We start from the raw sequence: 27,236 nt of genomic DNA, 5'->3' as shown, positions 1-27,236 counted from the left end.
AGGGCCCTGTGACGGGCAGTATTACTGAGAGGAGGGGGCGAGGGCCCTGTGACGGGCAGTATTACTGAGAGGAGGGGGTGAGGGCCCTGTGACGGGCAGACAGTGTTACTGAGAGCAGAGGGTTGGCCCAGTGACAGTCAGAGAATGTTATTGAGAGGAGTGGGTGAGATAAGGCTCTCCCTGAAAAGCAGGCATACCAGCAGAGACCTGAGAGTGAACACCGGTTTTTGTCCCCGACAATTAAGCAGGAGAATGAGTAAATTAAAAGCAAAGATCCGTGTTCTGTTGAGTTAAGGTATGCCTGGAATTAAGATCTGACCCATGATTGGTACATCCGACGCTACATGTCAAATGCTGAGTGCTCCTGCTGGTCTGCATGACCATGTGTACAGCAGGTGCCTCTTATTGGAGCAATTTGAGCAACAAGTTGGAGCATTAGAGAGCATTGATGAGTCTGACAGGTTTAGTGATAAAAACCACAAGAACTGCAGATGCTGTAAACGACGAACAAAAACAAAGTTGCTGGAAAAGCTCAGCAGGTGTGGCAACATATGTTGGAGGAAAAAACAGAGTTTACATTTCCAGTCCGGTGACCCTTCCTCAGAACTGATGGTGGCTGGGAAAACATCAGTTTCTATGCCGAAAATAGGGAGGAGGGTGGGGAGGGAGTAAACAATAGGATAGAGCCCAAAGAGAGAGAAAGACAGGTGGACAGATAAAGGAGTTGCTGACGATCAGGCTGGGAAGTTGTCAATGGGGACTGTTAGTCACTAACAACAGGGAGTGTGTAGTGGCAGGCTGCGTGGTAACAAAGCCTGGTGTGTGGGGTGGGGGCGCTGGGATATGGGAGAGTTTAGGCCCTAAAATTGCAGAACTCAATATTAAGTCTGGAGGGCTGTCAGGTCCCCAAGTAGAAAATGAGGTGTTGTTCTGTCTGCTTGTGCTGGGCTTCACTGGAACACTGTAGCAAGCCGGAGACAGAGATGTTGGCCAGGTTGGTTGATAGTATATGTTTCAGGGTGTTGTTTTGTGATTGAATGCAAGTTTTATGAGGAGAAACTGGTAGGCTAAGTGCGTTTTCCATGCAGCAGAGGAGGCTGAGGGGAAATCTGATCGACGTATTCAAAATTATGAGGAGGCATAGATTGATTGTGAGAACCAGTAGACGAGTTTAAGTCAGGGGGTATAGATTTCAGGTGAACTGTCAGCTATTTAGAGGGGATCTGAGGCAAGTGTTTTCACCAAAAGCGATACAAACATGTAATATGCTGCCTGACAAGGTGGAGAAGGCAGATACGCTTGCAATATTAAAGAAGCAACAGATGAGCATTTAAAGGGCCAGGGTATGGTAGGTAATGACTCAGTGCAGGTAAATGGGATCAGTAGTTTGATGTTTGTTAGTTGGCATTGATGTTGATCAAGTGAGCCTGTTTCTATACTGCATGACTTTATGAAGCAGGGGAGGAGATATCAAAGGTCCTGGCAAAGATTTTTCAAGTCATTTCTGGCCACAGCTGAGGTGCCAGAGGACCGCTCATACTTTTATATAAAAGAAGAAAGGACAGATCCAGAAGTTACAAGCCAGTCTAACCTTGGTGGTAGGGAAGTTATCAGAAAGAATTTTAAGGGACAAAATGTCGCTGCACTTGGAGAAACATGGAATGTTCGGGGATAGTCAGCATGGCTTTGTTGAGGTAATGCCATGGTTTGCAAATTTTATCTAATTTTTATTGAGGAGATATCAGAAGTGTTGAAGAGGGAAATTCATCTGATGTGGTCTATATGTTTTTGATAAGGTCAGTGATAGCAGACTGGTCAACAAAACAAGAGCTCATGGGATCTAAGGCTCAGTGGAGTGTTGGATCCAACATTGCCTGAAAGGCCAGAAGCAGAGGGCATGAACTCTTGCTTTTGGACATCAAGGTCCCTTTGTTTCTCAGTGCTCTCTAGGGATCTACTAGTCATTGTGAACATCTTTCACTTACCAGAGCTCCCAAAATGCATCACTACACATTTGCACTCTATCAATTGAGATTACCAGATCAAATTGTTATCCATTCAGATGCCACAAAGCTGTCAGATCAGAAAGTAACTGGATTCATGAATGATTCTCCATTTCCCCAAAGTCATTTCATCTTCCCTGTCTCAGGCAAAGGCAGCATTTTGGTATGGCTGATATACATCTAGTGGCACGCAGAAAAGTGTCCTCTGAAAATGAGACACATCAATACATCACCAAAATATGGTAGGACAGTAAACACATGCTTTTTGCTTTTGAATATGGTAATTAAGAACACATTGCAGAACGTAAAGTCATGTAACGTTTTGTGAAAATGAAAAAAAAATATTTCAAGATGCTGATCTATAAATTTTCTAATAATTTGAAGTTACCACAATCACTAGGTGAGTGGAAACATTTTCAATTGTTCCCACAACATACAATTCCAAGTAACTGTCACAGAATCTTCTGTCATGCGCTGTAACATGTTTCTTTAAATAACATACGAGTCCCTGCATTATTTCTCACTCTCCAGTTTAGCATTACTTTATTTCTAATCTCTTACTGCTCTATAAAGCCAAGTGTTCTGCAGAAAAGTGGTTGTTCCTGCAATAGATTAAGTGGCTGACCTGTTTAAACATGAAGGTGTCAGCGCGACTCCTCTGGCCCTTCTATGGGCTGAATCCAAAGCAGTTCTGATTGTCTCCTCCTTATCCATTAGTTCATGTCTGAGTGCCTGCACGTGAAATTCCATTAAGAAATTATCACCATTTGAAAGCAACACTGTACATTTCCATTTAATAAATCCAATCAATCAGCACTGTCAAAAAAAAAGAACACTGATAATTGTATTAGGTTCCAATGAAGTAGTCAATCACTTAAGTTTCTAATATTGAAAGTATATTTAATGCAGAAAGACTAATTACCACCGCAACCTTAAGCATCAGTCAAGCAATGCTGACACAACATGTTAATGCCCATTAGAAGGCCTCTATTTATCAGATATCAGAAGTGTTGAAGAGGGAAATTCATCTGATGTGGTCTATATGTTTTTCATATTATGTTCTTCATATTAAATGTGCTAATCTGTGGATGGGGACAAAGGATGAAGATGGGCATATTTACAGAAAAACACCGTGACTGACAAATCACATCACTGGTTGGAAATGAGAATTGAGAGGAAGATACAAAGATGCTTCAAGAGGATTTGGAGTGACTAAGAGAGAGGGCAAAAAAAATTGTTTGATTCACTTTTTTTTTGAGCAGCTCATGCTGGGTTCATCCTCACCTTCACCAGCTCTCACCTGTGGCTCCAAATAGTTACTAGCATCTGACAGAAGCCACATAATTGTAAAAAAAATTTCAATAGTAAGGTCAAATGCAGGGAAGGTAAACACTGCATCTCTTACAATTGGTGACTTTATGATTGGTCTATTCTAGCAGGCAAAGGCTGATTCTCCAATACTGGACAGATGAGACCAATCTCAAGGCCAATGGTCACTAGTACAGAACCATGTTGTGGAACATCTGGTTACCGGGACAATTCACTCTAGATCTCCCAAACATACTGAAGAACTTGCAGCTTCTAATGTTGCTGTTCCAGTTTCAGAAAAACAGAGCTTGATTTTTGTTTTTTCATGAGGTAAGACCCCTAACAAACAAAAAAAAATTCTGAAGAGACACAGTTTGTTTCTTGTGATTCAGGCCAGGATTTGTTCACACAACAATGATGGGAAAGTTAGAGGAAAAGTTTCCATATAATGGAATAGGGAATGCTTTTACTGCAAGTGACTATTCAAGCAAAATCTAGTGCTTCACTTAAAAGGGAACTGGGTGAAATATTTACAAGAAAAGAAAATTAAAACAAAGGAAACAAGTAGGGAATTTGGATGAAAAGTCCCCCTTCCTCCATTAGGAGGGTAGCACCAGCACATGCAAGACTAAACTAATCATCCTCAGGGCAAATTTTGTTTTAAATCAATTAGAGAAGGAATATAAATGTGGTTCCATTGTTTATAAAGGGTACGAAGGAAATGCCAAACTATTAAAAGCTTGCTTGTCTTATGTTAGTGGTGGGAAAATTTTAAAATCGATCTGAGAGATCAAATAAACTAACTGAGAAAGGCATGGACTAGTCATGGATAGTCAGCACGGCTTTGTCAAGGTAAGGTCATTACTTACAAATTTAGTTGAATTCTTTAAGAAAGTGGCAAGGAGGATCGATGAGGGTTGCGCAATGAATTTGTCGACATGGATTTTAGCAAAGCAAATGATAACGTCCCACCTGAGAAGTGCAAAAAAGTGAAAGCTCATGGGTCATGGGATACGGAGTAATGTGTTGACTAATCGGCTTAGTGGCAGGAAACAAGGGTAATTGTTCATGGCTGTGCTTCTGAACGGAAAGCAATTTCCATTGGTGTTTCACAGGGCTTGATTTTGGGGCCCCTTTAATTTATTTTATAGATGAACGATTCAGACTTGAACATGGGGGGCACAATTGGTAAATTGGCAGACAACTGAAAAATTGGATGTAAGGTGGATAGGACAGAGGATAGCTCCAAGTTCCAAAATGATATTAGATGGGTTGGCGGAGAAGGCAGGAAAGCGACAGATGGAGCACAACTCTGACAAGTGTGATGCATTGCTTTTCATGAGGACATAAAGGGAATACACAATAAATAGGAACATATTGATAGGGGTAGATGAAGTGGGGGATCTAAGCATGGAAGTGAACAGGTTCCTAAAGGTAGCACTACAGGTCAGTAATGTTCTGACGAAGGCACAGGGAATGCTTTGCCTCATTGAGAAAAGTGTAGATTACCAAAGTAAGGACATCATGATAAAACTGTACAGGATACTGATGATGCCACAACTGGAGTAGTGTGTGCAGTTGTGTTCATCACAATCCAGGAAGTATATAATAACTCTGGAGACAGTGCAGAAAAGATTTACTCAAATATTGCCAAAGCTGGAGAATTGTAAATATGAGGCTGTTTTCCTTGGAACAGAAAAGTCTGAGGGATGACATGATTGAGGTATACAAAACAGTGAAGGGCAGCGATAGGGTAGAGTTAGTGTAGACAGGAGGAAGCTGCTTCCCTTGGCAGAGAATTCAAAAATCAGCAGTTACAGAGTCAAGCTAAGTGGCAGAAGGGTTAGAGGGGATGTGGGAAAATCCGTTTTATGCAGAGGGTGATGGGTGTCAGGAATTTGCTGCCTGAATTGGTGTTGGACTAAGAGATTCTAAACTCTTTTAAGAAGTACCTGGATCTGCACTTTAAGTGCTGCAGGTCCATGTACGTTTGTAACAATTTGGGATTAAAAAAGGCATCAGATGTCTATGGGTCAGCATGGACAAAGATGGCTGAATGGCTCCCTTCTGGTTTATATCATTTGTATGGCTCTCTGTTGGTCCTGCGCAAGGCCAGCATACATTGGTCACACATTATCACTGTTGCAAAGGCACTGAACTAACTTCATGGACCGCAAGTGTTCATCTGGGATAGATACCCTGCACAAGGCTGATAGATAGGAATGGCCAGGATTCTGGCCCAGCATTTGATCTGATTTATTTGATTTATTGTAGTCACACGTACCCAATACAGGTGAACTACCCTTGTTTTTCCAGTGGGAACTGCTGTCAGATGAGTTATTGCAGTGCATTTTGTAGATGGTACACAATGCCCCCATTGTCTATCAGCAGTAGACAAACATCAATGTTGAGGTGATGGAAATGGTGCCAATCAAGCATGGATGGCATCAAGCTTCTTGAGTGTTACTGGAGCTGCGGCATCCAGGCAATCATATTCCATCACACTCCCAACTTTGCCTTGTCAGAGATGGACAAGCTTTGGGGAGAAAGGAGAGGAGATACTAACTACATGATTCCCAGACGTGCTCTTGTAGCCACAGTATTTATATGGCTTATCTCATGCAGGTTCAAGTCAGTAGTAACACCCATGAAGTTGATAACAGAATTTCAGTGTTGAAACTCAACAAAGGAAGATGGTGAGATTCTCTCTTGTTAGAGATGATCATTGCCTGGCACCTCTGTGGTGCAAACATTATTTGGCACTCATCAGTCCAAGCCCGAGTATTATCGACATCTTGCTGTTGATGCTAAACACTGTGCAATTATTAGCAAACATCCCCAAGATTCATCCTTGAGTTGACCATTTTGCCATCCTTCCACTGTGTCCTTCCACTGTGAAGCAGTGAATAAATATAACTTAGATACATAAATGGAACTGTCCTGTTCAAAGGTCAAATCCAAAACTTCCAAAATATACAGCTTCTGTCTCACTGAGCTGAACCAGACACTTCATTCTTCCTCCTTGTAACCATGCAGCCAATGCACAGGAAGGGTCATGTGCTGGCTGATTGGTGACCTCAGTACAATTGTTTCACTTATTTAATTTTGATCAGCAAACAAGCAAGCATACAAGCATCCAAAGTTGGTGTCTCATGTGATTTTATGAAGGGAAGGTCGTGCCTCAGGAACCTTATTGAGTTCTTTGAGAAGGTGACCAAACAGGTAGATGAGAGTAAACCAGTTGATGTATGGTGTATATGGATTTCGGCAAGGTTCGATAAGGTTCCCCACGATAGGCTATTGTACAAAATGTGGAGGAAGGGAATTGTGGGAGATATAGCAGTTTGGATTGGAAATTGGCTTGCTGAAAGAAGACAGAAGGTGGTCGTTGATGGGAAATGTTCATCCTGGAGACCAGTTACTAGTGGTGTACCGCAAGGGTCGGTGTTGGGTCCACTGCTGTTTGTCATTTTTATAAATGACCTGGATGAGGGCGGAGAAGGATGGGTTAGTAAATTTGCAGATGACACTATGGTCGGTGGAGTTGTGGATAGTGATGAAGGATGCTGTAGGTTGCAGAGAGACATAGATAAGCTGCAGAGCTGGGCTGAGAGGTGGCAAATGGAGTTTAATGCAGACAAGTGTGAGGTGATGCACTTTGGTAGGAGTAACTGGAAGGCAAAGTACAGGGCTAATGGTAAGATTCTTAGCAGTGTAGATGAGCAGAGAGATCTCGGTGTCCATATACACAGATCCTTGAAAGTTGCCACCCAGGTTGACAGGGCTGTTAAGGCGGCATATAGTGTTTTAGCTTTTATTAATAGAGGGATCGAGTTCCGGAACCAAGAGGTTATGGTGAAGCTGTACAAAACTCTGGTGTGGCCGCATTTGGAGTATTGCGTACATTTCTGGTCACCGCATTATAAGAAGGATGTGGAAGCTTTGGAAAGGGTGCAGAGGAGATTTACGAGGAGGTTGCGTGGTATGGAGGGAAGGTCTTACGAGGAAAGGCTGAGGGACTTGAGGCTGTTTTCATTAGAGAGAAGAAGGTTGAGAGGTGACTTAATTGAAACATATCAAATAATCAGAGGGTTAGATAGGGTGGATAGGGAGAGCCTTTTTCCTAGGATGGTGACAGCGAGCACGAGGGGGCACAGCTTTAAATTGAGGGGTGAAAGATATAGGACAGATGTCAGAGGTAGTTTCTTTACTCAGAGAGTAGTAAGGGAATGGAACGCTTTGCCTGCAACGGTGGGAGATTCGCCAACTTTAGGAGCATTTAAGTCGTCATTGGACAAGCATATGGACGCACATGGAATAGTGTAGGTTAGATGGGCTTGAGATCGGTATGACAGGTCGGCACAACATCAAGGTCCGAAGGGCCTGTACTATGCTGTAATGTTCTATAAAAACTCTGTATTGCAAGAAGAGACAAATAAAACATTGTATCGTATTATCCTACATGACAAGGCAAAGGGATCCTTTTATCAAATGGAAAGAAAGAATAGATATAATGTTGCAAAGATTAATCACAAGCCAGAGGATCGAGAAATTCTTAAAAGGCAGAAAACAACCAAAAAAAGAAGGGGATTAGGTAAACTTTGAGGATGGACTTGCAAATAATATCAGGACAGGCAACTGGAACTTTGTTAAATATATAGAAAGGAGGACAGACCAAAGTTAATACAAGCCCCTAAGAAAATGAGGTTGGAGAAATAATATTGGGGAACCAGGAAATGGCTGAAGAGTTAAATAAATTCTTTGCATGAGTCCTCAAGGCCTACTGGTATTATCATTAACCTATTAATCCAGAAACCCAGAAAATGTTCTGGGGACCTGGGTTCGATGGTGGAAGTTTAATTTTAAAAAGAAGTCTGGACTTAAGAATCTACCGATCACCATGAATCCATTGTCACTAATGTCCTTCAAGGGAGGAAATCTGCCAACCTCACCTGGTCTGGCCCACATATGACTCCTGACCACAGCAATGAGCTTGACTCTCAACTGCCCTCTAAAATGGCCTCGCAAGCCACTCAGTTGGACCAACCACTACTTAGACTCAAAGAAATGAAACTGGATAAATCACACAGCATTGACCTAGGCACCAGAAAAGACAATGGCAGAAACTGCCCTGTCGACCATGCAAAGTCCTCCTCACTAACATCTGGGGGTTAGTGCCAAAATTGGGAGAACTGTCTCACAGATTAGTTAATCAACAGTCTGACACAGTCATAATATCTTTCACACAATGTCCCAGACTCCACCATCACCATCCCTGGATATGTCCTCTCTCACCGGCAGGACAGACCCAGCAGAGGTGGTGGCACAGTGGTGTGCAGTCAGGACAGTGTTGCTCTAGGAGGCCTCAGCATTGACTCTGGACTCCATGAAGCCTCATGGCTTCAAGTTAAACATGGCCAAGGAAAGCTCTTGCCGATTACCACGTACCGTCCTCCCTCAGCTGCTGAATCAGTACTCTGCAATGTTGAACAACACTTAGAGGAAGCACTGAGGATGGCAAGGGCACAAAATGTATTCTGGGTGGGGGATTTCAATATCCACTGCGAAGAGTAGCTCAGCACCAGTGCTACTGATCGAGCTGGTCAGATCCTAAAGGACACAGCTGCCAGACTGGGTTTGCGGCACGTGGTGAGGGAGCCAACAAGAGGGAAAAACATACTTGACCTCATCCTTACTAATCTGCCAGCTGCAGTTGCATCTGTCCATGTCAGTTTCAGTAAGAGTGACCATCGCACAGTCCTTGTGGAACAACGTCCCGCCGTCACATTGAGAACAACCTCCATCATGTGTGTGGCACTATCACTGCAGTAAATGGGACAGACTTCACATAGATCTAGCAACACAAGGCTGGGCATCCATGAGGTGCTGTGGGCCATCAACAGCAGCAGAATTGAACTCTAGCACAATCTACAACCTTCGTGGCTCAGTATGTCCCTCACTCAACCGTTACCATCAATTCTGGTTTAATGGAGAGTGCAGGAGGGCATGCCAGGAGCAGCACCAGGCTTACCTGAAGATGAGGAATCAACTTGGTGAAGCCACCAAACAGGACTACTTGCATGCCAAATAGCGAAAGCAGCAAGTGATAGGCAGAGCTAATCAATCTCACCATGGATCTGATCTAAGTTCTGCAGCCCTGCCACATCCAGTCATGAATGGCAATGGACAATTAAACAACTCACTGGAGGAGGAGGAGGAGGCACCACAAATGTCCCCATCCTCAACGATGGAAGAACCAAGCACATCAGTGCAAAACATAAGGCTGAAGCATTTGCAGAAATCTTTAGCCACAAGCGCTGAATGGGTGATCAAACTCGGCCTCCTCCAGTGATCCCCACTATTGCAGATACCAGTCTTCTGTCAATTCAATTCACTCCATGTGATATCAAGAAATGGTTAGGGACACTGGATACCGCAAAGGCTATGGGCCCTGGCAACATTCCAGCAACAGTACTGAAGATTTGTGCTCCAGAACTTGCTGCTGCCCGAGCCAAGCTGTTCTAGTTTGTTTCAACACTGGTATCTACCCGACAATGTAGAAAATTGCCCAAGTATGTCCTGTACAGAAAAAGCAGGACAAAACCAGGCCAGCCAATTACTGCTCCATTAGTCTACTCTCAATCATCAGTAAAGTGATGGAAGGTGTCATCAACAGTGCTATCAGGCAGCACCTGCTCAGAAATAACCTACTCAGTTACGCCCAGTTTGGGTTCTGCCGTGGCCACTCAGCTCCTGACCCCATCACAGCCTTGGTTCAAACGTGGACAAAAGAGCTGAATTCCAGAGCTGAAGTGAGAGCGACAACCCTTCACATCAAGGCTGCATCTGACCGAGTGTGGCATCAAGGTGCCCTAGCAAAATGGGAATCAATGAGTTTCACAGGCAAACTCACCGGTGGTTGGAGTTATACCTGACACATGGGAAGGTGGTTGTGGTTGCTGGCAGTCAATCATTTCAGCTCCAGAAGATCTCTGCAGGAGTTCCTCAGGGTAGTGTCCTCGGCCCAACCATCTTCGGCTACTTCATCAATGACCTTCCCGCCATCATAAGGTCAGAACTGGGGATGTTCGCTGATGTTTGCACAATGTTCAGCACCATTTGACTTCTCAGACACTGAAGCAGTCCAAGTTCACGTGCAACAAGATCTGGACAATATCCAGGCTGGGTTGACAAGTACCAAGTGACATTTGCGCCACACAAATGCCAGGCTCTGACCATCTCTTGACATTCAATAGTGTTACCATCAATGAATCCCTCACTCTCAGCTGGGCGTTACCATTGACCAGAAACTCAACTGGTCATCACATTAAGATAGTGGCCACATGAGGAGGCCAGATGCTGGGAATATCACATCAAATAACTCACCCCCTGACTCCTCAAAGCCTGTCCGCCATCTAAAAGGCACAAGTCAGGAATGCGATGGAACACTCCCCCACTTGCCTGGATGAGTGCAGCTCCAACAACACTCAAGAAGCTTGACACCATCCAGGACAAAGCAGCCAGTACAACATCTACAAGTATCCACTCCCTCCATCTGCAATGCTCAGTAGCAGCGGTGGGTACTAACTACAAGATGCACTGCAGAAATTCACCAACGCTCCTCAGACAGCACCTTCTAAACCCAAGACCACTTCCATCCAGAAGGACAAGGGCAGCAGACATATGGGAACACCACCGCCTCCAAGTCCCTCACCATCTTGACTTGGAAATACATTGCCATTCCTTCCCCTCAAAATCCCAGAATTCCCTCCCTAATAGCGCTGCGGGTCAACCCACAGCAGGAAGAATGCAGTGGTTCAAGAAGGCAGCTCACCATCACCTTCTCAAGAGGCAACTCAGGATGGGCAAGAAAAACTGGCCAGGCAGTGACACACATGTCCCACAAATGAATACAGTCACAGTAAAAGACACTGACAGTGTTCCAAAATTCCTGCATAATCAAAGGGCAAATGATAGGACAGGATATAAAACAACAACTATCCCTAAAGAAAAGATATGAGGGAAACTAACTGGGTTAAAGACCATTAGGTCCCCTGGGCCCGAAGTGCTGCATCCTAGGATATTAAAAGTAATAGCTATAGTGATAGTTGATGCACTGATCACAATCTCTCCAGTATCCTTGGCTTTTCAAAAAGTCCCAGTGCCCCACAGGGCAGTATGGTGGCTCAGTGGGTAGCATGCTGTTTCAGTGGCAGGGACCTGGATTCAATCCCATCCACAGGTGACTTTCTGTGAGGAATCTGAACCTTATCCCCGTGTCTGTGTGGGTTTCTTCCAGCTGCTCTGGTCTCTTCCCACAATCCAAACATGCACAGATTAGGTGGATTAGCCATGGGAAATGCAAGGTTGCAGGGGCTGGGCAGCTGGTTGAATCTGGGTGCCATGCTCTTCCGAGAGTCAGTTTGGACACAATGGGCCAAGTGGCCTGCTCTCATGCTGCAGGGATTCTATGACTAGTACCTTTATTTTAGAAAGGAAAGGAGACAAAAAAGATAACTACTGGCCAGTTAGCTTCATGTCTGTTATTGGAAAATGCAACAGCCTATCAGAAAAGATGTAATTGCAGAGCACTTAAAATACATAATACAATCACAGTCACTACGGCTTGATAAACAGGAAATTGTGCATGACAGATTTATAAGAATTCCATGAGGAGATTACAAGTAGTACAAATAAAAGGGTGTAACATTCAAAAAGGTATTTGTAAAAATAATCACACTTCAAGCAGATAAGACTTTTAATAAGACCACATAGTTTTGGGGAAATATATTAACATGGATAGGGGATTGACCAAATAATAGAGAACAGACATTTGGTACAGGGGGAGTCATTTCCAGGTCGGCAAGCTGTAAACAGTGAACTGCCATACGGATCAATGCCACGGCCATTCTTGTTGCGAATAAATATTAATGACATAGTGATGAAAGTGAATGTACTATTACCGAGCTTACAGAAAACACAAAAATAGGTATGGAAGACAAGTGATGAGACTGCCAGACTGCCTGCAGAGGGATGTACAAAAGTTAAGACGCTCAGACTGGAGTATTTTTAACAGTATGAGAATCAAACGCTATAGGGAAACGGCAGGAAAGTGGTATCGAGGAATATCAGTATTTTATGATCTCATTGAGTGGCAGACTCAATGGACTGAATAGCCTTCTGCTCATTGATCATATTTCAAGAGTAAAACCTAGAGTCAATGAAATTCTAATTGAATTAAATATGGAAAATCAGCAAGGACATGTTACATTGCTTAACCCAAAGTCAAAGCACAAAAGCAGATTCCACAAAAGCACAGATAGCACATTCTTTGAGATGCCTCTTACTTCCAGACCAAAACGTTGCAACAAAAACTCACTAATGTAGAACCAAGAATACAAATATTCATGCAGCTACTTTCATGATGTGAAATGTCAATGTGATCTGTCACCCGCCAGTGACACAATAAGCAATGCTGCAGTAAGGTCAAGACAGACAATTAGGATGATTATTATTGATCAGTTTGGGTATTCAGAGACAGTGAGGGGGTTCTCAGACAATGTTGAAGCTCAAAGCACTTACAATCTGGGATTATGGTTTCCCTCCAGCACTACATTACAAAAGAAGAAGAAATGCTGAGAAATCAAAGGTCGAAAAACATGGCATACGTTTTAGGTAACACAGGAAGAAACCAGAGTGTGTCCAAATTCTGTGACAGAATATAATTTTCATACAACGCTTTCCTTAACATTTGGAAATAAGAAAGTATCTTTCATCAATGTTGTGTATATGGCTGCATTATTTTCTCTCAAACTGTGTTCTGTCACTGCTGTGAACAAAACAAAAACAGTGTTCTGGAGAGATAGCAGGAACTGCACATGCTGGAGAATCGGAGTTAACGAGGTGTACAACTGGATGAACACAGCAGGCCAAGCAGCATCAGAGGAGTAGGAAAGCTGACGTTTCGGGCCTAGACCCTTCTTCAGAAACATCAGCTTTCCTACTCCTCTGATGCTGCTTGTCCTGCTGTGTCCATCCAGCTCTCCACCTTGTTGTCTCAGAAACAGTGTTACAGTGATTAATATGGGTCCTAGCTCTGACCAACTTTTTGTGCGAAAGGTTGAATGTTCATCATTCTAGTTCTTGTACTCATTTTGCAGGACCTAAATGCCACAGCACAGTGGCTGAGTGGTTAGCACCACTGCCTTACAGTGACAGGGCCCCAGGATCGATTCCAGTTGTGGACAACTGTCTGTGTGGAGTTTGCACATTCTCCCCATGACTGTTTGAATTTCCTCCAGTTACTCCCATTTCTTCCCACACTCTAAAAGATATTGCTGCTACGGGATTGTACGACATAATAAATGTGTTAGTGAGAATGGGGGGAAAAGAGTCCCTTAAGACACAAGGGTAGCCTTGGAGAAAGTCTCAAGGGCAACAAGGTGGTGCAGTGGTTGGCACTACTGCCTCACAGTACCAGGGACCTGGGCTCAATTCCACCCTTGGGTGACTCTTCGTTTACACATTCTCCCCATGTCTGTGAGGGTTTTCGCTAGGTGCTCCAGTTTCCTACCACAGTCCAAAGATGTGCAAATTAGGTGGATTGACCACACTAAATTGTCCATAGCTAAGGTTTGTTAGCCTTGCAGGGGTAGGTGCGGACCTGTTGGGCTGAATGTTTCTACACTGTAGGGATTCAGTGAACCCTCTTTCTACCGATGTTGTTGGCAGCAATGTGCACAATGAGCTATGTAGGAATCCTGCTCATTGACTGCAGCTCCACCTTCAACACTATTATCCCCTCCAGACTGATCTCAAAACTCTATGACCTAGGTCTCTGCTCTGCCCTCTGCTACTGGATCCTCAACTTTCTGACCCAAAACCACAGTGAAGATAGGTAACTGCCCCTCCTCCACAATAACACTAGTGCCCTCTAAGGATGTTTTCTCAGCCCCCTACTGCACTCCTTGTGCACCCATGACTGTGTTGCCAAATTCCAAATTAACGCCATCTGCAAGTTAACTGACGACACCACTGCAGTGGGATGGATATCTAACAATGAATCAAAATACAGAAGGGAGGCAAAGGGTTTGGTGACGTGGTGCAGAGAACAACCTCTCTCTCGATGTCGGCAAAACTAAAGAACTGATCACTGATTTCAAAAGACAGGAGGAGAACACGCCCTGATGTATATCAATGGAACTGAGGTTGAGAGGGTGGAGCGTGTCAAGTTCCCTGGTATGACGATAATCAACAACCCGTCCTGGACTTGCCACGAAAATACGTTGGTCAAGGCGGCACAACAATGCTTCTCCTTCCTCAGGCGGCTCAGGAAATTTGGCCTGGCCAATTTCTACAGATGCACCATTAAAAGCACATTGTCCAAGTGTATAATGGCCTGGTATGGCAACTATTCTGCCCAGGACTGTGAGAAACTACAGAAGCGGGTGTGCACAGCCCAGATCATCACGGAAGCCAACCTCTCATCCAAGGACTCCATTTACATGGCTCACTGCTGCGGAAAGGTAGCCAGCATCACCAAAGACCCATCGCACCTACGTAATGATCTCCTACATCCTCTTCCATCAGGCACCAGGTACAGAAGCCTGAACACACACACACCAACAGTTTTAGGAACAGCTTCTTCCCAGTTGTTATCAGACTGATAAATAGACTCTCTAGCCTGAAATAACGCTGATCTTGCTAACATTGATCTCACTGAGCGCATACTCTGTTCAGTGTAACCTGCATGCCTCTGTCATTTTCATCTGTATATCCTTCGCTTACTATGATCTGCCTGTACCACTCATAAATAAAGATTTTCACTCTACTTTGGTACACGTGACAATAAATCAATCAATTAGTCAACAACCTTAATACAAGTTTGAGGAACAAGACTTCATCATCTGTCTTGTCACTTTCTAGCCTTCTGGTCCAATATTAAGTTCAACCAATTTAGATCAGAACCTACGCTTCCATCTTGCTCCTGTATCCCTTTTTGCATTCAGATGCCTATGTAGCTATTCACACCTCTTCTGGACACAACCTTTGATTTTTTTTTAAAAAATTACCATTGTGTTACCAAGCTTTTGCAAAAAATAATGTTTCGTAACATAATTTCTTCTACCCTCCACCTCATCACAAGCATTCCCTTCAGAATTTTTGGGAGTTTTCCGACCTCCTGTCTACCAGCCGGAAATACCTTACATTTGTGTCTTTCATTTCAGAGAGACTTTTATTACCAAAGCATTTTTGTCTTACACCCAATGGAACAAACGCAAGATCATGATATTTCAAACAATTGGAATAATTTATACGAGAAGAAAAACATGTCGTGTGGTTGACAAGTCCACTCTGAATGGTCGAGCTGTCAATAGAATCCCTGGCGGTGTGGAAACAGGCCATTTGGCCCTAGACGTCCACATCGACCCTCCAAAGAGCACGTCACCCAGACTCACCCCCTTGCTTTAGCCCTGTAACCCTACATTTCTCATGGCTAATCCACCGAATACACACATCTTTAGGCTGTGGGACGGAATCAGAGACCTGTTGTAAACTCATGCAGAACCTCGTGGAAACCCACACAGGCACAGAGAGAATGTGCAACCTCCAGACAGACAGTTCCCCGAGAATGGAATTGAACCTGGGTCCCTGACAGGCAGCAGTGCTAACCATTGAGCCTCTGTGCCAATAAGGAGAAAGGAACAGGGAATACAGGCTGTACAATCTTCTGGCTAATTCAAAGAAGGTGGAAGTTTTAAAACATTTCTGTTTACAGAGAACAGGTCATTGAGTGTCAATGTATGTCACTTCTAGCAGGTGCAAATGAGCCCCGTTAAAAGTTCAACTGTTTATCTTAAACTGGTCATGACTGAACAGCCCCTGCTAATAGCAGGTGTTTCACTTTGGACTTCTGCAAGTGAAGGCTTGTTTGTTTGTCAGGACAGATGTGATAGAGGCCAAGAATCAGGGAAGATGGAAGGGAGACCTTACAAGAAACAATATGTGTGGAAGTGTGGTTGAGGTAGCTTTGGGAATTTGGAGAATGTAGTGAATATTCATGAAATTGCATGAAATTCTTCAGGGGAAGGATGAACAGCCAAGGTCCAAGTGGGAGCAAAATAGAAAATGAAAACAGCAAGGAACAGGAACTCAGGTCATGCTTGTGGACTGAATGAGGGTGTACCGCAGGATAATCACCTAATCAATGTATCATTTCCCCTTTGCAGAGAAAACACTGGAAAAATTGAATATACCTGTATGTTTGAACAGATGAAGTACGGGTAAATCGCTGTTTCACTTTACAAGTGTATTTGGGACCTTGCTTGGTGACTGAGGAGTGGACTACAGAGGGAATGGTCACTTTGGAATGCTGAAAGGGGATACTGGTGAAGATGCTGGAAGATAATCTGCTGAACGCAGAGGTTGATGGAGGGACAAGCTGAGAATAAGGAGAATTTATGATTCTGGGATAGGTGGAATGGATGAGGGCCGAATTTTGTGAAATGGATCAAAGTGAAAGTTCTGCGAACCATGTTGGGGTCCTTGGTTGTGGAAAAGAGAAAGCATCTCACACATGCCGGTGCGGTGTGCTCTGCTCATTACAAACAAGCAGTTTTCAGTCGGCCAATCATTATCACATATGACCTATATGTCTGGCATAAGACTGGCTGCAAATTTCATAGACAATGTTGGTCAATGCAATGAGAATTATTTTTGGACTGACAACAGCATCCTGCTAGGGGAAAATACCATTCACATAACCACTATACAGCAGCAGCATGAATTACTTGCTTAAGCTCAAACTTTTGAGAAGCTTTGGTTTTCCATGGCAATTTGAGGTAGACCAGGCACTTTTCAGTTCTAAAATTTGAACCATTTGACAATGCACACTATACACATCAGTCATCTACTTGTGATATCCATTATAGAACATAGAACATAGAACAATACAGCACAGAACAGGCCCTTCGGCCCTCGACGTTGCGCCGACCTGTGAACTAATCTAAGCCCCTCCCCTGACACGATCCCATCATTATCCATATGCTTATCCAAGGACTGTTGAAATGCCCCTAATGTGGCTGAGTTAACTACTTTGGCATGCGGGGCATTCCACGCCCATAGCACTCTCTGAGTAAAGAACCTGCCTCTGACATCTGTCTTAAATCTATCACCCCTCAATTTGTAGCTATGCCCCCTTGTACAAGCTGAAATCATCATCCTCTGAAAAAGACTCTCACTGTCCACAATATCTAATTTTCTGATCATCTTATATGTCTCTATTAAATCCCCCCTTAGCCTCCTTTTCTCCAATGAGAACAGACCCAAGTCTCTCAGCCTTTCTTCATAGGGCCTGTGCTCCAGACCAGGCGGCATCCTGGTAAATCTCCTCTGCACCTTTTCCAATGCTTCAACATCTTTCCTGTCATGGGGCGACCAGAACTGCACGCAATATTCCAAATGAGGCCGCACTAGCATTTTGTACAGTTGGAGCATGACATCATGGCTCCGGAAGTCAATCCCTATAAATCCCGTGACTGTACAAAACGCTAGTCGAGTAGCCTGTATCTCAGTATTCTCCTCGACAACATTGTCGTTTTCCAGAGTGAATACTGTCAAAAAATATTCAATTAGTGCTTCCCCTATCTCCTCTGACTCCACACACAACTTCCCACTACTGTCCTTGATTGGCCCTCATCTTACTCTCGTCATTCTTTTATCTTTTATCTTATTTATCTTCATGATGTACTTTATGAACAATACCACACATCCCCACATCACTTTAAACCTTTGGAACCTTAACAAGTTGTAGATATCTCCAATTAGCTCACTTCTTCGCTTGAAGCAGAGCAAGGACTAAGTCCTACACGGTGAAAATGCTAGAAACAACAATGAGCACTGTCCTGCTGAGCCTTACCTAACTTAGTTTGGTCAGTAACGACCAGCACCCAGTTCAAAGTTGCACAATTGCTCAAGTTTTGCATTTCAGAGAGTGACTATTGTAAACATGGAAGCTAGGAGCAGGGGGGAGGCCAAATGGCTCTTTCAGCCTGCTCCACCATTCTTCATGATCATGACTGATCATCCAACTCAACAGCCTAATCCTGCTTTCTCTCCATAACACTTGATCCCATTCACCCCAAGTGTTATATCTAGCCATATCTTGAATGCGTTCAATGTTTTGACATGAACTGCTGGCTTCGGTAATGATTTCCACGGACTCACCATTCTTTGGGTGAAGAAATACCTCCGAAATCGTCTATCCTGAATCCTCATACTGTGACCCCTGGTTCTGGACACACCCACCACTGGGAACTGCATCTATCCTGTCCAGTCCTGTTCGAATTTTATAAGTCACCTCATTCATTTGAATTCCAGCGAAAACAATCTTAACCGAGTCAATCTCTGATCAAACATCAGACCTGCCATTCCCGGAAACAGGCTGATAAACATGCGCTGCACTGATAAACTATGAGAGCAACAGCATCCTTCCGCAGAAAAGGAGCACAAAACTGCACACACTATTTTAGGTGCGGCTTCACCAAGGTGCTGCGTAACTGCAACACCACATTCCGGCTTCTGTACTCGAAACCTCTCGGAACGAAGGCCAACAGACCATTTCAGAGATGGGAGGAACTGCCAATGCTGGAGAATCTGAGATAACAAGGTGTGGAGCCGGATGAACACAGCTGGCCAAGCGGTATCAGAGGAGCAGGAAAGATGACGTTTCGGGTTTGGGCCCTTTTTCAGAAATGGGGGAGGGGAAGGGGATTCTGAAAGAAATAAAGAGAGAAGGGGAGGTGGATAGAAGATGGATAGAGGAGAAGATAGGTGGAGACAGATCAAAGAGGCGGCGCTGGAGCCAGTAAAGGTGAGTGTTGTTGGGGAGTTATGATGGAGGTTCGTCAGTCAAGGGAAGACAGACAGGTCAAGGAGGAGGGGATGATGCTGGTAGGTAGGAGGTGGGGTGGAGATTAGGGTGAGAGTTCGGGTTAGGGTTACACCCTAACCCCACCCCACCTCCTACCCACCAGCGTCAGCCCTGCCTCCTTGACCTGTCTGTCTTCCCTTGACTGGTCAACCCCCTTCCTAACATTTGTCTTTACCAGTCTCTTTCTCTTCACGTATCTATAGAAACTCTGTGTCAGTCTTTATGTTCCCTGTATGCTTACTTTACTGCATTTACCCCTTCTTAATCAATCCCTTGGTCCTTCTTTGCTAAATTCTACTATGCTGCCAATCCTCAAATGTTGTTTCCATGGATCAGATACTATCGCTAATTGCCTTTGTTAAGTCATTGATTGGTCCTCTTACCCATTTTGCTTTCATGCCAGACAGGAATAAACAGTTGTTGCAGTCCGCCCACGTGCTCCTTAAATGTTTGCCATTGCCTATCCACTGTCATCCCTTTAGCCTTGATAGATCACAAAGAGTTGCTTAATTTCATGCCTCATATCTTCAGCTTTCATTATTAAGATGCAGCACCCTGGTCTCCAAATCAACTCTCACACTCTCCATCTTGATTGAAAAAATTCTATCATGTTGCGGCCACTCATCTCGAAGAAATCTTGCACAGCTAGATTGGCAATGATTCCCTTCTCATTACACAGCACCCAGTCTTAGATGCACTGCTTTTCAGTTGGTTCCTCAACATATTGCTCAAGAAAACCATCCCGTATCCATTCCAGGTCTGTTCTAGTTCTGTCATAAACTAGTAGAGCTCTCAACAATAAATTAGAAGGCTATGGCTTCAAGCTGTAATTTATATTTAAGCATAATTTTTAGGGTAATACTTCAATGAAGTACTGAGGAATTTGGATTGTCGGAGATGCCAGCATTCAGAAGAGGCATTAACTTGAGGCTCCATCTGCTGATAAGAGCTCAGATCAACTGAAGTCGTGACACACTTTGCCTGGGTCATAAATTCTAGTGACAAACCAGTCCATATCAATAGTGCAAGATAACAAAGTGTGGAGCTGGATGAACACAGCAGGCCAAGCAGCATCTCAGGAGCACAAAAGCTGACATTTCGGGCCTAGACCCTTCATCAGAGAGGGGCATGGGGAGAGGGAACTGGAATAAATAAGGAGAGAGGGGGAGGCGGACCGAAGATGGATAAAAAAGAAGATACGTAGACAGGAGTGTACAGGTGGGGAGGTAGGGAGGGGATAGGTCAGTCCAGGGAAGACAGACTGGTCAAGGAGGTGGGATGAGGTTAGTAGGTAGGAAAAGGAGGTGCAGCTTGAGATGGGAGGACGGGATGGGTGGGAGGAAGAACAAGTTAGGGAAGCAGAAACAGGCTGGGCTGGTTTTGAGATGCAGTGGGGGGAGGGGAAGAACTGGGCTGGTTTTGGGATGCAGTGGGGGAAGGGGAGATTTTGAAGCTTGTGAAGTCCACATTGATACCATTGGGCTGCAGGGTTTCCAAGCGGAATATGAGTTGCTGTTCCAGCAACCTTCGGGTGGCATCATTGTGGCACTGCAGGAGGCCCATGATGGACATGTCGTCTGAGGAATGAGAGGGGGAGTTGAAATGGTTCGCGACTGGGAGGTGCAGTTGTTTGTTGCGAACCAAGCGGAGGTGTTCTGCAAAGTGGTTCCCAAGCCTCTGCTTGGTTTCCCCAATGTAGCGGAGGCCACACCGGGTGCAATGGATACGATATACCACATTGGCAGATGTGCAGGTGAACAAAACGAAAATGAGCTCAAAATTCATACTGGCAAGTAGACCCGCTTGACAATATGAATTGGTGCAGAGCACACTTAGATGTTGGAAGCAACTGCGGACACTTGGTTCAATGGTGCTGCCTCCAAATGAAGCTACCTCACCCAGCTGCCAAGGGATCTGGACTGCATCGTGAAGCAAAAGGTTCAGGCTTCGTTGGTCACATAAATCTGTGGGTTCAGCTACTTGTTTGAAGATATCTGCAAAAGTTATCCAGAAGAAAAATACTGACATTCCTAAACTTAAGGGAGGTAGTTGAGAGTTCAATACATCCAATACATCTTCCTCAATTGCCTTGCTTTGTAAATTATCTTAAAACATTATTTTATTACCTTGATTGGCTATTTGCAAACAACTGTGGAAACAAAAACTTCTGTTTGTTTACAACAATGGACAATGGATGTTGTATGATTCTCCAAGGAAGTCATTTTGTCAATTTCTTTCTTGATTGTAAATCTCAAACCTCTCCAATATCTCCTCGTTCATTTCACAGAGGTAATCTTTGTGTGGACCTGGAAAACATCGGCACCGTCCTCAATGAATATTTTGTGTCAATCTTTACAATGGAAAAGGACACTGCAAGTAAGATATCAGGGCAAAGGACCTCGGAGCATCAGAGGTTAAGAGACAGGGAGATGCAGCTGGTTGAGCAACTTTAAAAGTGGATACATCTACAGGGCGAACTGAAATGTATACCAGCTCGCGGGGGAAGTGAGGGAGGAGATATCTGGGCCGCTGGCAGCAATTTTCAAAGCCTTGTCAATCGCACGTGAAGTAATGAAACACTATTAACATTGTCCCACTATGAACAAACGGAGAGAGGAACAGACCAGGAAATTAAAAGCCAGTCAGAATAATCTCAGCACTGGTGAAGCTATAAAGAGGCATTCTTAGGGGTAGAATGTACTTGCAAGAAATAATCAGGGATAAACACTATGGATTTGTTAAGATGAGGTCACATTATGCATTTGATGTGGGCTTAGTAAAGTCCCCCTTGGCAGATTGAGCAAGAAAACAACAGCCATGGGATCAAAGGCAAAGAGGCACACTGGAGCCAAAACTGGCTGAGGCAAAGAGCACAGGGTGATTGATGGTAGAGGGATATCTATTTGACAGGATGTTTGCTTTGAGTGGGGTTGTGCAGGGCTTTCCACAAGGACCCTTGAAATTTGTCAAGTTAATTCATCATTTGGGCTTAAACACAGGATGTATGACTGTATCGCTAGCGAATGGCTAATTTAGTGAGGAGGATATCGATGGAATGGCCATGTAAATAACAGCCATGGGATCAAAGGCAAAGTGGCACACTGGATCCAAAATTGGTTGACAGACAGGAAGAATAAACTTCAGGAGGAGATCAACAGACTGGTCAGCTGGGCACAGCAATTGAACTCAACCAGGAAAAGTGTGAGCTAATGAACTTGGGAGGGCGAACAACGCAAGGGATCACACTACGAAGGGTGTAATCCTGGAGATGACTGAAAAAAACAGCTGCCTGGGCTGGGGGTTGTCATGGAATCATATAGTACAGAAGGGGTCCTATGGCCCACTAAGGCTGTACCTCTAAAAATACACTGCAACATATACTAGTCCCATTTTTACACACTGGACCATTCTCTTAAATATTACGACATGTCAACTGCTCATCCAAGTACTTTTCAAAGGTTGTGAGGTTTCCTGTTTCAACTTCCCGCCCAGGCAATGCGCTCCAGACCTTCACCACACTCTGGATGAAAACGATTTTCCTCAAACCTCTAAAATATTCCCGTCTTTCTCTTGAAAATTATGCCCTATTGTTATTGATGCTTTAACTAAGGGGAACAATGCTTTCTATTCAACCCATCTTTACCTCTCATAATCTTATATGCCTCTGTCAGGACCTCCATTCACCCACCAAACCTTCTCTGCTTCACAGAAAATAATGTGATTTTTTCCAGTCTTTCTTCACAGCTAAAATGCTCCAACACATGCAACATCCTTTTCATTCCCTCCAGTGCAATTACATCCTTCCTAATGGGTGGTGACCAAAATGCCACACACGACTCCAGCTGTGGCCTAACCAAACTTTTAAACAACTCCAAAGTGACCTTCCCACTCTTACAATTTATGCCACAACTGATAAAGGGAGGTGTCCCATATGTCTTTGTAACAACCCTTACTAGCCTGACCTGACCCCTTCAGGAATTCATGAACAAGCACTCCAGGATCCCTTTTCTCCTCTAAGCTTCCCAGTGTCCTGCTATGCATTAGATTGAGATTTTATTATCACATGCATTCAATACAGGGTACAAGAGTACAAAGAAAAGAGTACAAAGTTGCCTTAGACGGTGCCATCTCAGGTACAAAGTACTTTGGTACGCAATTTTAGTTGCAGAAGTACAAAATTTATCCATCCTTCTTTACTCAGAGTCGTAGGGGAGTGGAATGCAATGCCGGAGAGGGTAGTGGAGTCAGCCTCAATAGGGGCATTTCATCGGCTATTAGACAAGCACATGGATGATAGTATAAGGGAGGGGCGGAGGTTAGATTGACCACAGGATTAGGGTAAAAGTTCGGCACAACATCGTGGGCTGAAGGGCCTGTACTGTGCTGTACCGTTCCATGCTCCATGTGATAAAAATAAATGAATAAGTTAAAATGTTCAGCACTACAGTCTTCTTATTAGAACAGTAGAAGAATAAAAACAAAAGTTTAAAAAGTCAAACATTCCAGTCCTCAGGTATGACTCCAGTGGAGAGTAGAGAGGCAAATGTAATTCCTCTCTTCAAGAAAGGAAATAGGGAAATCCCCGGCAATTACAGACCAGTAAGTCTCACGTCTGTCGTCTGCAAGGTGTTAGAAAGGATTCTGAAGGATAGGATTTACGACCATCTGGAAGAGCATGGCTTGATCAAATACAGTCAACACGGCTTTGTGAGGGGTAGGTCATGCCTCACAAACCTTATCGAGTTTTTTGAGGCTGTGACTAGAAAAGTTGATGAGGGTCGAGCTGTCGATGTGATGTATATGGACTTCAGCAAGGCATTTGATAAGATTCCCCATGGTAGGCTCATTCAGAAGGTCAGGAGGAATGGGATACAGGGGAACTTAGCTGCTTGGATACAGAATTGGCTGGCCAACAGAAGACAGCGAGTGGTAGTAGAAGGAAAATATTCTGCCTGGAAGTCAGTGGTGAGTGGGGTTCCACAGGGCTCTGTCCTTGGGCCTCTACTGTTTGTAATTTTTATTAATGACTTGGATGAGGGGATTGAAGGATGGGTCAGCAAGTTTGCAGACGACACAAAGGTCGGAGGTGTCGTTGACAGTGTAGAGGGCTGTTGTAGGCTGCAGCGGGACATTGACAGGATGCAGAGATGGGCTGAGAGGTGGCAGATGGAGTTCAACCTGGATAAATGCGAGGTGATGCATTTTGGAAGATCGAATTTGAAAGATGAGTACAGGATTAAGGATAGGATTCTTGGCAGTGTGGAGGAACAGAGGGATCTTGATATGCAGATACAGAGATCCCTTAAAATGGCCACCCAAGTGGACAGGGTTGTTAAGAAAGCATATGGTGTTTTGGCTTTCATTAACAGGGGGATTGAGTTTAAGAGTCATGAGATCTTGTTGCAGCTCTATAAAACTTTGGTTAGACCGCACTTGGAATACTGCGTCCAGTTATGGTCGCCCTATTATTGGAAAGATGTGGATGCTTTGGAGAGGGTTCAGAAGAGGTTTACCAGGATGCTGCCTGGACTGGAGGGCTTATCTTATGAAGAGAGGTTGACTGAGCTCGGTCTCTTTTCATTGGAGAAAAGGAGGAGGAGAGGGGACCTAATTGAGGTATACAAGATAATGAGGCACAGATAGAGTTGATAGCCAGAGACTATTTCCCAGGGCAGAAATGGCTAGCATGAGGGGTCATAGTTTTAAGCTGGTTGGTGGAAAGTATAGAGGGGATGTCAGAGGCGGGTTCTTGACACAGAGAGTTGTGAGAGCATGGAATGCGTTGCCAGCAGCAGTTGTGGAAGCAAGGTCATTGGGGTCATTTAAGAGACTGCTGGACATGCATATGGTCACAGAAATTTGAGGGTGCATACATGAGGATCAATGGTCGGCACAACATTGTGGGCTGAAGGGCCTGTTCTGTGCTGTCCTGTTCGGTTCTATGTTCTATGTTCTATTACAGTCCTTTCCTAAGCCACGAGTTTGCAGACACTCTGAACGAGGCTTCCCCCGTGATGGTTTGTATTCCCTGCGCTGGGCTAAAACCCACCCATCCTTGCCAGTGGACTTCACTGCTGACTGGCGTTGCTGACCTCCATCAGGCACGACAGGCTTTGCCACATTAAGTACTCTCTTATCTTATTCCTTCTTCAGGCTATATCAATCTGCCACTGACCTGCCCATCTGACCGACGAGAAGATTGGAGCAGACAAGGGGACCTGGTAAAAGGTGTTTAAGATTTTGAAGGGCATAGAAAGGATAACTGGAAGCTGCTTTTTCCATTAGTTGACATGAACTCACTGACGGAAAGTGTGGCTGATTCAGAAAGTGTCTGAATATTTAAGCAGTATTTAGATATTCACTTCTGTTGCTGTAGGCTCCAGGGCTATGGGTCAAACAATCAAAAAGGAAATCAATGTACTGTGAGTTCAATGTAGACAGATCTTTGTTGAGCAGTGCAGTAACGACAGAGCGCACGGCCTCCTCCTGTGCAACAAACATCCATGACTCTATAATTACACAGCTTTTCTTTGAGGCATTTCTCCACTTGACTGATTCTTTGTAAATGCAAGGCCGACAAAATAAATCCTTTTATTAAAAGCTTCCATCTCACTGAGAAAGCTTCAGGCCAATTTGATAATCTGCTCTGAAAATTCTGCTCATATTTTGATAGTTATGAAAAATTCTACTATCAGGGCTGTCACAATCCACAACATTCGAAATCAATCAACAATATTCTAGAAAGATGATCATTTGCCTATCCAACGAATTTTAACTGATGTTTTTAAAAAATAGAGAAATAAATCTAGATCTGTCAAAAACTAATCAGTTCTTCCTTGGACCATACCTGTACAGACCAGGTTTCAATGAAATATGCCCATTAGTTGTGAGATACATTGTTGACAACACAACATCAAATGGGGAAAAACATGACCTCACATGAAGTGTTATCACTGCTGCAAGTGAGCAGTCGAGTCATACAGCACTTCTGAATATTTTCCAAGTATTCTAATGATGAAAACATTATTGGTAACAAAAACAGCTGCTAAGTTGGTGTCGTTGAGAAGCAATGGCATCATACAGATGTAGTGCATCATTTATCCAGCAGGAATGCACTGTGCAGATTCTGCAAAGACCACGCTCTAACTTAACATTAATAGTGGCAGTGACTAAATAGAGAAATATACTAAGACAGCAAACCTTTTGTTAAACAGTACCCGTGGTACCAGGAATGGGCTGAATAATCAAAAATTCCAGTTGATCAATAGGCCCACACACACAAAAAACACACACTCAATAACAGGAACATAACGCATGGGATATACACATTACTGTTCTCCTTCATTTACAGCATAAATAACTTCAGCAATGATGCAACTTTGCCTTAACTCAAACTTACTGGCAGGGAGCCTTCTCACTTGCACCCTCACCAGACATCACAGAGATGATGAGAATACAGTAAACATCTGGTGTGTAATTTTTGTCAGTTTATTGAGTGGGCTAGTTTGTTAAACAAAGTTTACGTACAGTTAAATCTACAGTTTACATGTGTATCGGCAATGATAGATTTCGTACTTACACTTGTATTTTTTCCTCCAGATGACCCTTGGACAGACACATCAAGCCAATTTTCAAAGAAACACTCTGATTCTTCCACTCCTACCCCTGGAAAAGGAAGTTACAGAATGCCACTGACTGACTACTTATTTGAATACAGCATAAGATACATAGAACATCGAACAGTACAGGCCCTTCAGCCCATGATGTCGTGCTGAACTTTTACCCTAAACCTCAGGTCTATCTAACCTCCACCCCTATCTTGTATTAACACCCATATGCCTGTCAAATAGTCACTTAAATGCCCCTAATGAGGTCGACTCCACAACCCACTGCAGCTGAAACAAAGATCTCTTTGAATTGTCATTTGTCAGACATGTATTGAATCAAAAAACAAATTTCTCACTTCCACAGATTTCTACAGCATGTTAATATGA

At 43.8% G+C, this 27,236-nt stretch overlaps 1 long non-coding RNA gene across 1 annotated transcript; it reads right to left on the bottom strand.

Annotated features, from left to right (window-relative positions):
* Window positions 1–507: 507 nt before the first annotated feature.
* On the bottom strand, window positions 508–26,907 carry LOC132207561 (uncharacterized). Its single transcript, XR_009443571.1, has 3 exons — window positions 26,822–26,907; window positions 2,629–2,735; window positions 508–2,208 (listed from the first exon to the last, which is right to left on the bottom strand). It is a non-coding gene; the product is annotated as an uncharacterized LOC132207561 (long non-coding RNA).
* Between the last annotated feature and the right edge of the window lie 329 nt (window positions 26,908–27,236).

The sequence above is a fragment of the Stegostoma tigrinum genome, unplaced genomic scaffold, assembly GCF_030684315.1.
Source record: "Stegostoma tigrinum isolate sSteTig4 unplaced genomic scaffold, sSteTig4.hap1 scaffold_101, whole genome shotgun sequence".
In the NCBI taxonomy this organism is placed as follows: Eukaryota; Metazoa; Chordata; class Chondrichthyes; order Orectolobiformes; family Stegostomatidae; genus Stegostoma; species Stegostoma tigrinum.
This window is presented reverse-complemented; position numbering and strand designations above follow the sequence as displayed.